Source organism: Plecotus auritus (assembly GCF_963455305.1).
Source record: "Plecotus auritus genome assembly, chromosome: 1".
Lineage (NCBI taxonomy): Eukaryota > Metazoa > Chordata > Mammalia > Chiroptera > Vespertilionidae > Plecotus > Plecotus auritus.
Window position 1 is genome coordinate 81,075,800 of NC_137770.1, and position 11,817 is coordinate 81,087,616.

The following is an 11,817-nucleotide window of genomic DNA, read 5'->3' on the forward strand; positions in this document are numbered from 1 at the left end:
TTCAGTGGACAGACTTAGGAAAATAGACATTTCATATTATTATTTTCTTTCACCATTTTATATTTATAGCTCCTTTCCCTCACCATGAGAAGCCTAAGAAAATAAATATATTTACTCCTTTACTCAATTCTATAATGCATATAGACTTGTTTCAGAATTACTATACCCATACCACTATTAACAATAAACCTACTAACTTATTAAGCTAAATTAAAGTTTTCTTTGGAGTTCTTTTGGTTCTTTTATCTTCAGACTGAGTGGGGTGAAAGTACTGTAGCTAAAATTTATTTGGACTCGTCCTTTTTCACTTTTCTTTAATATGATTGTTACCTATTTGATATACAGTTTAAGTTTATTTGATTGTTTATTTCCAACTTTGAAGTTTTAAAAAAAATCCTTGTTGATTTAACTTTTGGCATTTCAATTATGATGTGTGTTGGTGTGGACCTCTTTAGGTTCATTTATTTTGGGATTCTCTGTACTTCCTGGACCTGGATGTCTGTTTCCTTTACCAGGTTGGGGAAGTTTTTGTTCATAATTTCTTTAAGTAGGTTTTGTGTTGTTGTTGTTGTTGTTGTTGTTGTTGTTTTGTTTGTTTGTTTGTCACTTTTTCTCTCTCTCTTCTCCTTCTGGTACCCCTATAATGTGAATGTTGGTATGCCTGATGTTGTCCCAGAGGTCCCTTAAACTATCCTCATTTTTTTCTTTTTTCTTTTTTCTTTTTCCTGTTCCAAGTGGGTGTTTTTTGCTACCTTGTATTCCAAATCTCTTATTTGACTCTCTGCTTCATCTAATATGGTGTTGATGTCCTCTAATGTATTCTTCATTTCAGTTATTGCATTTGTCATTTCTGACTGGTTCTTTTTTATGTTTTCTCTCTCATTGCTGACATTTTCACTGAGTTCATCTATGCTTCTCCAAAGTTCATTGAGCATCCTTATAACCAGTGTTGTGAACTCTTCATCTGATAGATTGCTTGTCTCTGTTTTATTTAGTTCTTTTTCTGGGTTTTTGTCTGGTCTTTCATATGGGACATATTTCTCTGTCACCTTATGTTGGCTGTCTCTCTACATTTGTTTCTATGAACTAAACAAAAGAGTGACCTTGTGTAGGAATGTGGGTGCTGGGTATCTTTGGTGGGCCAGCTGGAGCTGGAGCATGTGTAGGTCACAGGGAGCAAACCTTACCAGGGCCTGGAGTGGTAGCTGGAATGGAGAAGGGCCAAGGGCAAGCTGCACTGGGACCATCTTGACAGGCCAGTTGAAGTTGTAGATGGAGTGGGCTCAGGCCTTAGGTAGTGCCAGGGGTAAGTCACACCAGGACCTGTGCTAAAGCTGGATTAGGTGTGACTTGTTGGGATTCCCAGACGTAAGCCACTGGGACTGTAGCTGAAGCTGATGTGGTCTACAGGAGTCCAAGGGACAAGCCACACCTGGGCAGGAGCTGTAGCTAGAACTACAGCTGAGGGAAGTCACATGGCTGGAAGCTGGAGCTAGAGCAGGCTGCAGAGAGACCTGCTTCTGTGTCATCTCTCTCTCATGTGCAGAAGCTGTTCATTTGGCCCTCAGTTCTTCTTCAGGGGAATGCTCTGTCTGCACATGTAAATTAGATATGTTCCTGGGAGGAGGTGAGTTCAGGATCTTCCTATCCCACCAGCTTGGACTGAAAGCCAAGCTAATTTTTAAATTCATGTGGGAATGCAAAGAACTTAGACTAGACAAAGCGAAGTTGGAGGAGTAACACTATCTGACTTTTTAAAGCTTATATAAAATTACAATGATCAAAACAATGTGGCATTGACATTACGTTAAACTAATAGATCAATGTTACAAATAGAGAGTCCAGAAATAGCACCATATACATGGAAAGCTGATTTTCAACAAAGGTGCAAAAGCAATTCAGTGTAGAAAGGAGAGTATTTTTAATAAATTGTGCTGGAATAGTTAGATATCCATATCAAAAAAATAAACTTTAATATTTCAACACCTCACAAAATACACAAAAATTAGCTCAAATGGTTCATAGGTTATAAAACCTAAAACTATAAAATATCTAAACGAAAATATCAGGGAAAATCTTTGTGACTCTGGCTTAGGCAAAGATTTCTTAAACACATCACCAGAAGCACAATCCATAAAAGAACAAATTGATAAACTGGACTCCAATCAAAATTTAAAATATCTGCTCTTCGAAAGACACTATTAAGAAAATTAAGAGGGGGAGGAGGCGTCTGGGAGGAGCAGACACGGGGCAGCAACAGAGGCGGCCAGACCTCTGGCTGTCCTCCCTCGGTCCCACCCCAGGGCAGCCAGAGCTCCCTCCTCTCCTCTCCCCTGGTCACACCTGCTCGGCCCTGCTCTCTTCTTTCCTGATTCTCCAGCGGCAGGACCCTGTGCTGGGTGGCGACCACCGCCACCATGGGGAAGGAGGTTGGACGTGACAAATATGAGCCTGCATCCGTTTCAGAGTATGACAACAAGAAAAAGGCCAAGAAAGAGAGGGATGTAGATGAGCTGAAGAAAGAAGTGTCTATGGATGACCATAAACTTAGCCTTGACAAACTTCATCGCAAATACAGAACAAACTTGGACCGAGGCTTAAACTCTGCTCCAGCTGCTGAGATCCTGGCCCAAGCCGGTCCCAGCACCCTCACTCTGCCTCCCTCGACCCCCGAGTGGGTCAAATTCTGCCTGCAGCTATTTGGGGGGTTCTCAATGTTACTGTGGATTTCTGCAATTCTCTTTCTTGGCTTATGGCATCCAAGCTACCATGGAAGAGGAACTTCAGAATGATAATCTGTACCTCGGGGTGGTGCTGTCTGCTGTGGTCATCATCATCAGCTGTTTCTCCTATTATCAAGAAGCTAAGAGCTCAAAGATCATGGAATCCTTCAAAAACATGGTTCCCCAGCAAGCCCTGGTGATTTGAAATGGTGAGAAAGTGAGCATAAACACAGAGCAGGTGGTTGTTGGGTATCTGGTAGAAGTGAAAGTTGAAGATCGGATCCCTGCTAACCTCAGGATCATATCTGCCAGCGGCTGCAAGGTGGATAACTCCTTGCTCACTGGTGAATCAGAGCCCCAGATCAGGTCTCTGGACTTCACAAACGAAAACCCCCTGGAGACAAGGAACATTGCCTTCTTTTCAACCAACTGCATTGAAGGCCTGCCCTTGGCATCATCATGTACACTGGAGACCACAGTGTCATGGGAAGAATGGTCACGCTGGCCTCTGGGCTGGGAGGCAGCCAGACTCCCATCACTGCAGAAATTGGAAGTTTTAGTCAGCTCATCACAGGTGTGGCCGTGTTCCTGGAAGTGTCCTTCTTCATCCTCTCACTGATCCTTGAATACACCTGGCTTGAGGCCATCATCTTCCTCATTGGTATTATTATAGCCAATGTGCCCGAAGGTCTGCTGGCCACTGTCATGATGTTTCTGACCCTTACTGCCAAATGCGTGGCCTGAGAAAACTGCTTAATGAAGAACTTAGAGGCTGTGGCGACCCTGGGGCCCACACCCACCATCTGCTCCCATAAAACTTGATCTCTGACTCAGAACCAGATGACAGTGGCCCACATGTGGTTTGGCAGTCATATCCACGAAGCTGACACCACGGAGAATCAGAGTGGTGTCTCCTTCAACACGTCTTCAGGAACCTGGCTCGCCTCGTCCATAATCGCGGGGCTTTGTAACAGAGCTGTGGTTCAGGCCAACCAGGATAGGAAAACCTGCCTATCCTGAAGAAGGCAGTGGCCAGCGAGCCTCCAAGTTGGCACTTGAAGTGCATCGAACTGTGCTGTGGGTCCGTGAAGGAGATGAGAAAGCAGTACCCCAAAATCATCAAGATACCCTTCAACTCCACCAACAAGTACCAGTTGTCCATTCACAAGAACCCCAACATGGCTGAGCCCCTGCTGGTGATGAAGGGGACCCCGGAGAGAATCTTGGACAGCTGCAGCTCCATCCTGCTCCACAGCAAAGAGCAGCCGCTAGAGGAGGAGCTGAAGGACACCTTTCAGAACCCCTACCTGGAGCTAGGCAGCCTGGGCAAGCGCATGCTGGGTTTCTGCCACCTTCTTCTGCCAGACGAACAGTTTCCTGAAGGGTTCCAGTTCCACGCGTATGACATGAATTTCCCTGTGGAAAATCTCTGCTTTGCGGGGCTCATCTCCCTGATCGACCCTCCCCAGGCTGCCATCCCCGACGCTGTGGACATGTGCCAGAGCGCTGGGATTAAGGTCATCATAGTCAAAGCCATTGCCAAAAGTGTAGGCATCATCTCTGAGGACAACAAGATCATGGAAGACATTGGTGCCCGCCTCAACATCCCCGTGAGCCAGGTGAACCCCAGAGATGCCAAGGCCTGCCTGGTCCATGGAACTGACCTGAAGGACATGACCTCCGAGAAGCTGGATGACATTCTGAAGTACCACACAGAGATTGTGTTCATCAGGATCTCCCCTCAGCAGAAGCTCATCATTGTAGAAGGCTGCCAGCGGCAGGGCCCTATGGTAGCTGTGACTGGTGATGGTGTCAATGACTCTCCAGCTTTGAAGAAGGCAGATATTGGGGTTGCCATGGGGATTGCTGACTCAGACGTGTCTAAGCAAGTTGCCAACTTGATTCTCTTGGACAACAGCTTTGCCTCAATTGTGACTGGAGTTAAGGAAGGTCATCTGATCTTTGATAACTTGAAGAAATCCATTGCCTACCCTGACCAGTAACATTCTAGAGATTACCCCTTTCCTGATATTTTTATTGTGAACATTCCACTGCTGTTGGGGACTGTCGCCATCCTCTTCATTGACCTGGGCATGGACATGGTTCCTGCCATCTCCCTGGCTTACAAGCAAGCTGAGAGCGACATCATGAAGAGACAGGCCAGAAACCCCAAAATGGACTAGCTGGTGAACAAGCAGCTGATCAGCATGGCCTACGGGCAGATTGGTATTATCCAGGCCCTGGGGGACTTCTTCACTTACTTTGTGATTCTGGCTGAGAATGGTTTAATCTGCTGGGCATCCAAGTAGACTGGGACGACCACTGGATCAACAACGTGGAGGACAGCTACAGGCAGCAGGGGACCTATAAACAGAGGAAAATCGTGGCATTTACCTGCCACATGGCTTTCTTTGTCAGTATTGTGGTGGTGCAGTGGGCCGACTTGATCATCTGTAAAGCCAGGAGGAACTCTGTCTTCCAGCAGAGGATGAAGAACAAGATCTTCATATTTGGCCTCTTCGAGGAGCTGGCCCTCGCTGCTTTTCTTTTCTACTGTCCTGGAATGGGAGTAGCCCTGAGGATGTATCCCCTCAAACCTATCTGGTGGTTCTGTACTCTCTTCTCAGATGGACATAATTGACATCTTCAGAACATTTCACCCCAAAGCTACAGAATATACATTCTTCTCAAGTGCACATGGGACATTTTCAAGAATCAACCATATATTGGTCACAAGCAAAGTCTCTCCAAATTCAAGAAGACTAAAATCATATCAAGCATCTTCTCAGACCATAATGGCATAATATTAGAAATAAACTACAATAAAAACAATCAAAAAAATTCAAATACTTGGAGGCTGAATAACATGCTATTAAACAATGATTGGGTTACCAAAGAGATCAAAGAAGAAATTAAAAACATCCTGAAAATGAATGACAGTGAAAACACAATCCAAAATCTATGGGACACAGTGAAAGCAGTCCTGAGAGGGAAATTCATAGCTCTACAGGCCTATCTCAAAAAACAAGAAAAAATGGTAACAAACTATCTAACCCTGCAACTTAAAGAATTAGAAAGAGAGCAACAAGAAAAGCTCAGAGTAGGCAGAAGGAAGGAAATAATAAAGATCAGAGCAGAGATAAACGACATAGAGACCCAAAAGAAGAATACAAAAAATCAGTGAAGCCAAGAGCTGGTTCTTTGAAAAAATAAACAGATTGATGAACCTCGAGCAGACTCACCAAGAAACAAAGAGAGAGGACCCAAATAAAACAAAATTAGAAATGAAAGAGGTGAAGTAACAACCGACCCCACAGACATACAAAGGATTGTTAAAAAGTATATGAACAATTCTACTCCAACAAACTGGGCAACCTTGACAAAATGAACATATTCCTAGTAAAATACAGACTTTCAAAACCCAATCTGGAAGAATCAAAAAATCTGAATAGCCCAATAACTACTGATGAAATTGAAACAGTAATCAAAAAACTTCCAGCAAACAAAAGCCCTGGACCAAAAGGCTTCACAGTGGAGTTTTACCAAACATTCAAAGAGGAACTAAAACCTATCCTTCTCAGACTATTCCAAAAAATTCAAGAGGAAGGCACACTTCCAAGCTCTTTCTATGAAGCCAGCATTACCCTAATCCCAAAACCATATCAATTGGTGCAGAAGATACATTTGACAAAATCCAACACCCTTTCCTGGTAAAAACTCTCAGCAAAGTGGGAATAGAGGGATCATACTTCAACATAATAAAAGCCTTATATGACAAACCTACAGCCAACATCATACTCAATGGACAAAAACTAAAACCATTTCCCCTAAGAACAGGAACAAGACAGGAATGCCAACTTTCACCATTCCTGTTTGACATAGTACTGGAAGTGCTAGCCATAGCAATCATATAAGAAGAAGAAATAAAAGGCATCCAAATTGGAAAAGGAGAAGTAAAATTGTCATTATTCGCAAATGACATGATATTGTACATAGAAAACCCTAAAAACTCCATCAAAAAACTACTAGAATTAATAAATGAATTCGGCAATGTAGCAGGATACAACATTAACACCCAGAACTCTATGGCTTTTTTATACACCAGTAATGAACTCACAGAAAGAGAAACTAAAAAAAAAAAAAAAAAAAAAAAAATTCCCATTTACCATTGCAACAAAAAAATTAAGATACCTAGGAATAGATTTAACCAAGGAGGTAAAGGACCTGTACTCAGAAAATTACAGGACATTGAAAAAAGAGATAGAGGAAGACATAAGCAAATGGAGGAGAGCCTAAGAGAGAGCTCTGCCACAGAGCTCATGGATTGGTAGAATCAACATCATTAAAATGTCCATTCTACCCAAAGCAATCTATAGATTCAATGCACTCCCCATTAAAATACCAACAGCATATTTCAAAGATCTAGAACAAACTCTCCAAAACTTCATCTGGAATAAAAAAAGATCCCAAATAGCTGCAGCAATCTTGAAAAAGAATAACAAAATTAGAAGGATCACAATACCGGTATCAAACTATACTACAAAGCCACTGTTCTCAAAACTGTCTGATACTGGCACAAGAACAGACATAGACCAATGGAACAAAATACAGAACCCAGAAATCGACCTAAGCCATTATGCTCAATTAATATTTGACAAAGGAGGCAAGAGCATACAATGGAGTCAAGACAGTCTCCTCAATAAATGGTGCAGGGAAAATTGGACAGATACATGCAAAAAAAATGAAACTAGACTACCAATTTACACCATACACAAAATTAAACTCAAAATGGATAAAGGATTTAAATGTAAAACAGGAAACCATAAAAATATTAGAAGAAGCTATAGTCAGCAAAATAGCAGACATTTGTCAAAGCAATATCTTCACTGATACAGCTCTGAGGGCAATGGGAACTAAGGAGAAAATAAACAAATGGGACTACATCAAAATAAAATGCTTTTGCACAGCAAAAGAAATCATTACCAAAACAACAAGAAAGTTCACTGCATGAGAGAACATATTTGCCAATGTTATATCTGATAAGAGTTTAATCTCCAAAATTTATAGGGAACTCATACAACTTAACAAAATAAAGATAAACAATCCAATCAAAGAATGGGCAAAAGACCTAAATAGATACTTTTCGGAAGAGTATATACAGAAGGCCAGGAGACATATGAAAACATGCTCAAAGCCACTAATATCCAAGAGATGCAAATCAAAACAACAATGAGGTACCATCTCACACCTGTCAGAATGGCAATCATCAACAAATCAACAAATGACAAGTGCTGGCAAAGATGCAGAGAAAAAGGAACCCTCTTGCACTGCTGGTAGGAATGCAGACTGGTGCAGTCACTATGGAAAACAGTATGGCTTTTCCTCAAAAAATTAAAAATGGAGTTTCCATTTGACCCAGTAATCCCACTTCTAGGAATATATCCCAAGAAAACAGAAACACCAATCAGAAAGGATATATGCACCCCTATGTTCATAGCAGCACAATTTACAATAGCTGAGATTTGGAAACAGCCTAAGTGCCCATGAGCAGATGAGTGGATTAGAAAACTGTGCTACAGCTACGCAATGGAATATTATGCTGCTGTAAAAAGAAGAAGGAATTCTTACCATTTGCAGCAGCATGGATGGAACTGGAGAGCATTATGCTAAGCGAAATAAGCCAGTCAGAGAAAGATAAACATCACATTATCTCACTTATTTGTGGAATATAATGAACGGCATAGACTGATGAACAAAAATAGAACCAGAGTCATAGAAGCATCAAACAGACTGTCCAACCTATGAGGGAAGGCAGGAGGTGAGGGAGTAAGAGATCAACCAAAGGACTTGTATGCATGCATATGAGCATAACCAATGGACACAGACAGTAGCGGGGTGAGGGCATGTGCTGGGGGTTGGGGGCAGCTGGGGAGAGGTCAATGGGGGGGAAAGGAGAAACATGTAATACTTTAACCAATAAAGAATTAAAAATAAATAAATAAAAATAAAATAGCAGTCACTCATTTTAGCCAAGTGGAGGATATTTGGTAGTGTATGGGTGGTACAGTTATCTTGCTTTTTCTGTGCTTAGACAAAATTATAAAGTAGTCTTATCTTGTCTCATTTTATCATGGTCCTAGACAAACCTTGACTGAGATTTTACTTGTGATATTATGTCCAATAACAGAACAGGATGAACTATCTGAGAGTGGCAGACTAGTTTATAATAATTCTGAGGCCTAGTTGTGAATGTCAGGTCCATTATAAACATCTGGAGCTACTTTTATACCCTTCAGTTTTGTAAAATTCTTCATTGACCACATAGTAAGCACTTAGGGAAGTTAGAGACAGGCTTACTGGTGTGTTAATTCATCAAACAATCAATCAATTTATTTGCTAATATTTCATTCTACCTGTGAGAGGTTTAAAGCAAAGAAAAGGCATTATTTAAACTTGAACAGGAAAAAAAACAAAACACAGAAATTAAGGCAGGCCCCAAGGGAAGTGAATAACAAGCATAGAGATGTCTCTTGATACTGTTCCTTTTAGGTAGCAGTAATGGAGTCCTCAAGGACCAGGAAGAACAGGGCTTACTTCCTGGCAGGCTCTGCTTATAATGCCTCCCTCCTTCAGCAGACACAATCTAGGATCCTTATCAGAACCATTTCCCTCTTTTCTCCTCTCCAATTATTGCCAAGAAGACTATCTCTTCTCTCTATGAAAGTAAAAGAGAAACTTTTGAGAAGTTTCAGTTTGGAATTTCCTTTGCTGATCCAGGTAATAAAGTTATGTAGTGTTTAGAAGAGTAAAAAATATATAATCTACTAGTCTTTACTGATAGTTCTCTTTGAATTTGCTATGGTCATATACATATAACCAATATTTCTTAAGCATGGGTGAGGCAATTATCAAGGTACTTCCACAAATATTTACCTCATTTAGTAATCTTTATAACAGCCCTTTGAAGAAGGCAAAATTATGCCCATTTTATAGCTTAGAAATCTGAGTATTAATTTCCTATAACTAGTTTTTTAAAAATCTCTTGACTCTAAATTCAGTGCTTTTCCTATTATATCCAGCTGCCTACCACTCATCCCAATCTTGAAAATTATCCTTACTTTTAAGTATTTTCCAGAAATAGATTTCCCAAGGTTACAGATGTGGCAGCCCCCTCACAAACTAGCTAAAGGAAAGAATTGAGTTGTCATCAGATATCTCTGGACTGGCTTTGGAGAGAGGGCCAACAAATGAACATACCAAGATTTCTACTGTACTGAACTGTGAGGGAAAATTAAATTATCAGGGAATGTCTTCCTCACAGTGACATAATCTACCTCAACCTTTCTGGAGTTAACTAATTTAACAAGTAAACCATAAAAAGGTGATTGTTGTTAATTGACTCTACTGGTGTGAACAGCGCCCTCTGCAGTAGATGAAGGATGACTCAACCAACCTAAGGTCAGTAACATTTCAGTCTGGTTTAATATATTAGATTGAGCATAAAATGGTGATGGCCATTCCTGTATTCTAGAATACCTCCCTGATTACTTAAACAGCTTTGTAAGACTTTCTGACAGAGTTGTTCTGAGAGGGAACGGCTTTACTCAAAAGTCTAACACTATCATTTGTTTTGGGTTGGTTTTGTTTTGTTTTGTTTTTTCATTTTTAAGGCACACTCTGCTGCTGTGTGGAAATGGAGGGTACATATGTAAGTAGAGGCGAGGAGCTCTGTTAGGATGCTTCTGCAGAAGTCCAAGGAAGAAAGGATGATAATTTGAACTTGGGAGATGACAGTGAAGACAAAGAGAAGAGAACTGTATGTCATATTTTAGAAACAAAAGCATCTTGCTGGTGAGTTGGATGTGAGGGGTAAAAGAAAGGAAGACATGTAATATTAAAATAGACTAGAACGGGAAAATAAGTCCTTGAACATTAACTGAACTATTCAAAGTGCTAAAAAATATTTTGAGATGATGGACAAAGTGATTATCACACAAAATAACCATTTAGAAACACCTGCAGAACACTTTGGTTAAAGATGCCCCAACCAGCCCTCACTGGTTTGGCTCAGTGAATAGAATGTCAGCCTGCGGACTGAAGGGTCCCAGAGTCAATTCTGGTCAAGGGGACATGCCCAGGTTGCTGGCTTGATCCCCAGTATGGACAATGCAGGAGGCAGCTAACCAATGATTCTCTCTCATTATTGATGTTTCTATCTATCTCTCCCTCTCCCTTCCTCTTTGAAATAAAAATATATATATTCTTTTAAGAAAGAAAGATGCCCAACCACAATTAGTAACCAATTATTTTGATCTATTGAAGACTAAATGACTTTCATCTGAGTTGGTGGTAAACCTATAGGCCTAAAAGGGACTTTTTTTTAACATTGTGGAATTTAAAGTCCATAAGTGACCATCACACGTTATAGCAAATTTTCTTTTGAGTCACTCTTACAATTCATTAGCAGTTGATGTATTCTTATGGCCCCAACATTTGTTAACAGCCCCATTCAAAAATGGAGCATTTGGGAAAATGGTTGCCTCAGAAAAGATCATATTCTGAATATTTTCATCCTGAATGAGACGAATGTAAAATAATGGAAATATTTATTAAATATTTTATGTCTGGTTTAAGTTCACTTTCCAAAAAGATGACTATTTGGTATCTGAAACTTAATCTCAGTCCATAGTCAGATATCCTTAAAATGGGAAAAAAGGAAAGGGCATTTAGAAAGTGTAAATTTATAGTACAAGAACCAAAACCAGTTCATCCCACAGCTAAGCCACTAAACGATCCAAGGCAATATAATTTAATACATAGACTAGCAGGATCATGGTAAATTTTATTGGCCACATGAGTCACCCGTGTCATAGAAATATAAAATCCAAAACTAGATCTGGCTCAGAGAGGGAAGCTTTTGTACATATTTTATAAGTTCCAAAATATTATTCATTTTGTTGGTCCCCTGTCACACATTTTCTTGCTCTCCAAAAACAAACAAAAAAGTACATTATAGTCAACTAGCTCTCCCTTGGTACCTTCTGCCATTTATCCAGGGAGGTCTTACTGTTTTTGACTATTCCAAAGAGACCAC

The 11,817-nt window shown here is 40.6% G+C and overlaps 1 pseudogene across 1 annotated transcript; it reads left to right on the forward strand.

The window, feature by feature from the left end:
- Positions 1-2,417: 2,417 nt before the first annotated feature.
- LOC308236891 (sodium/potassium-transporting ATPase subunit alpha-1-like) lies at positions 2,418-5,364 on the forward strand (annotated as a pseudogene). Its single transcript has one exon. The product of its transcript is annotated as a sodium/potassium-transporting ATPase subunit alpha-1-like (transcript).
- Positions 5,365-11,817: the final 6,453 nt, after the last annotated feature.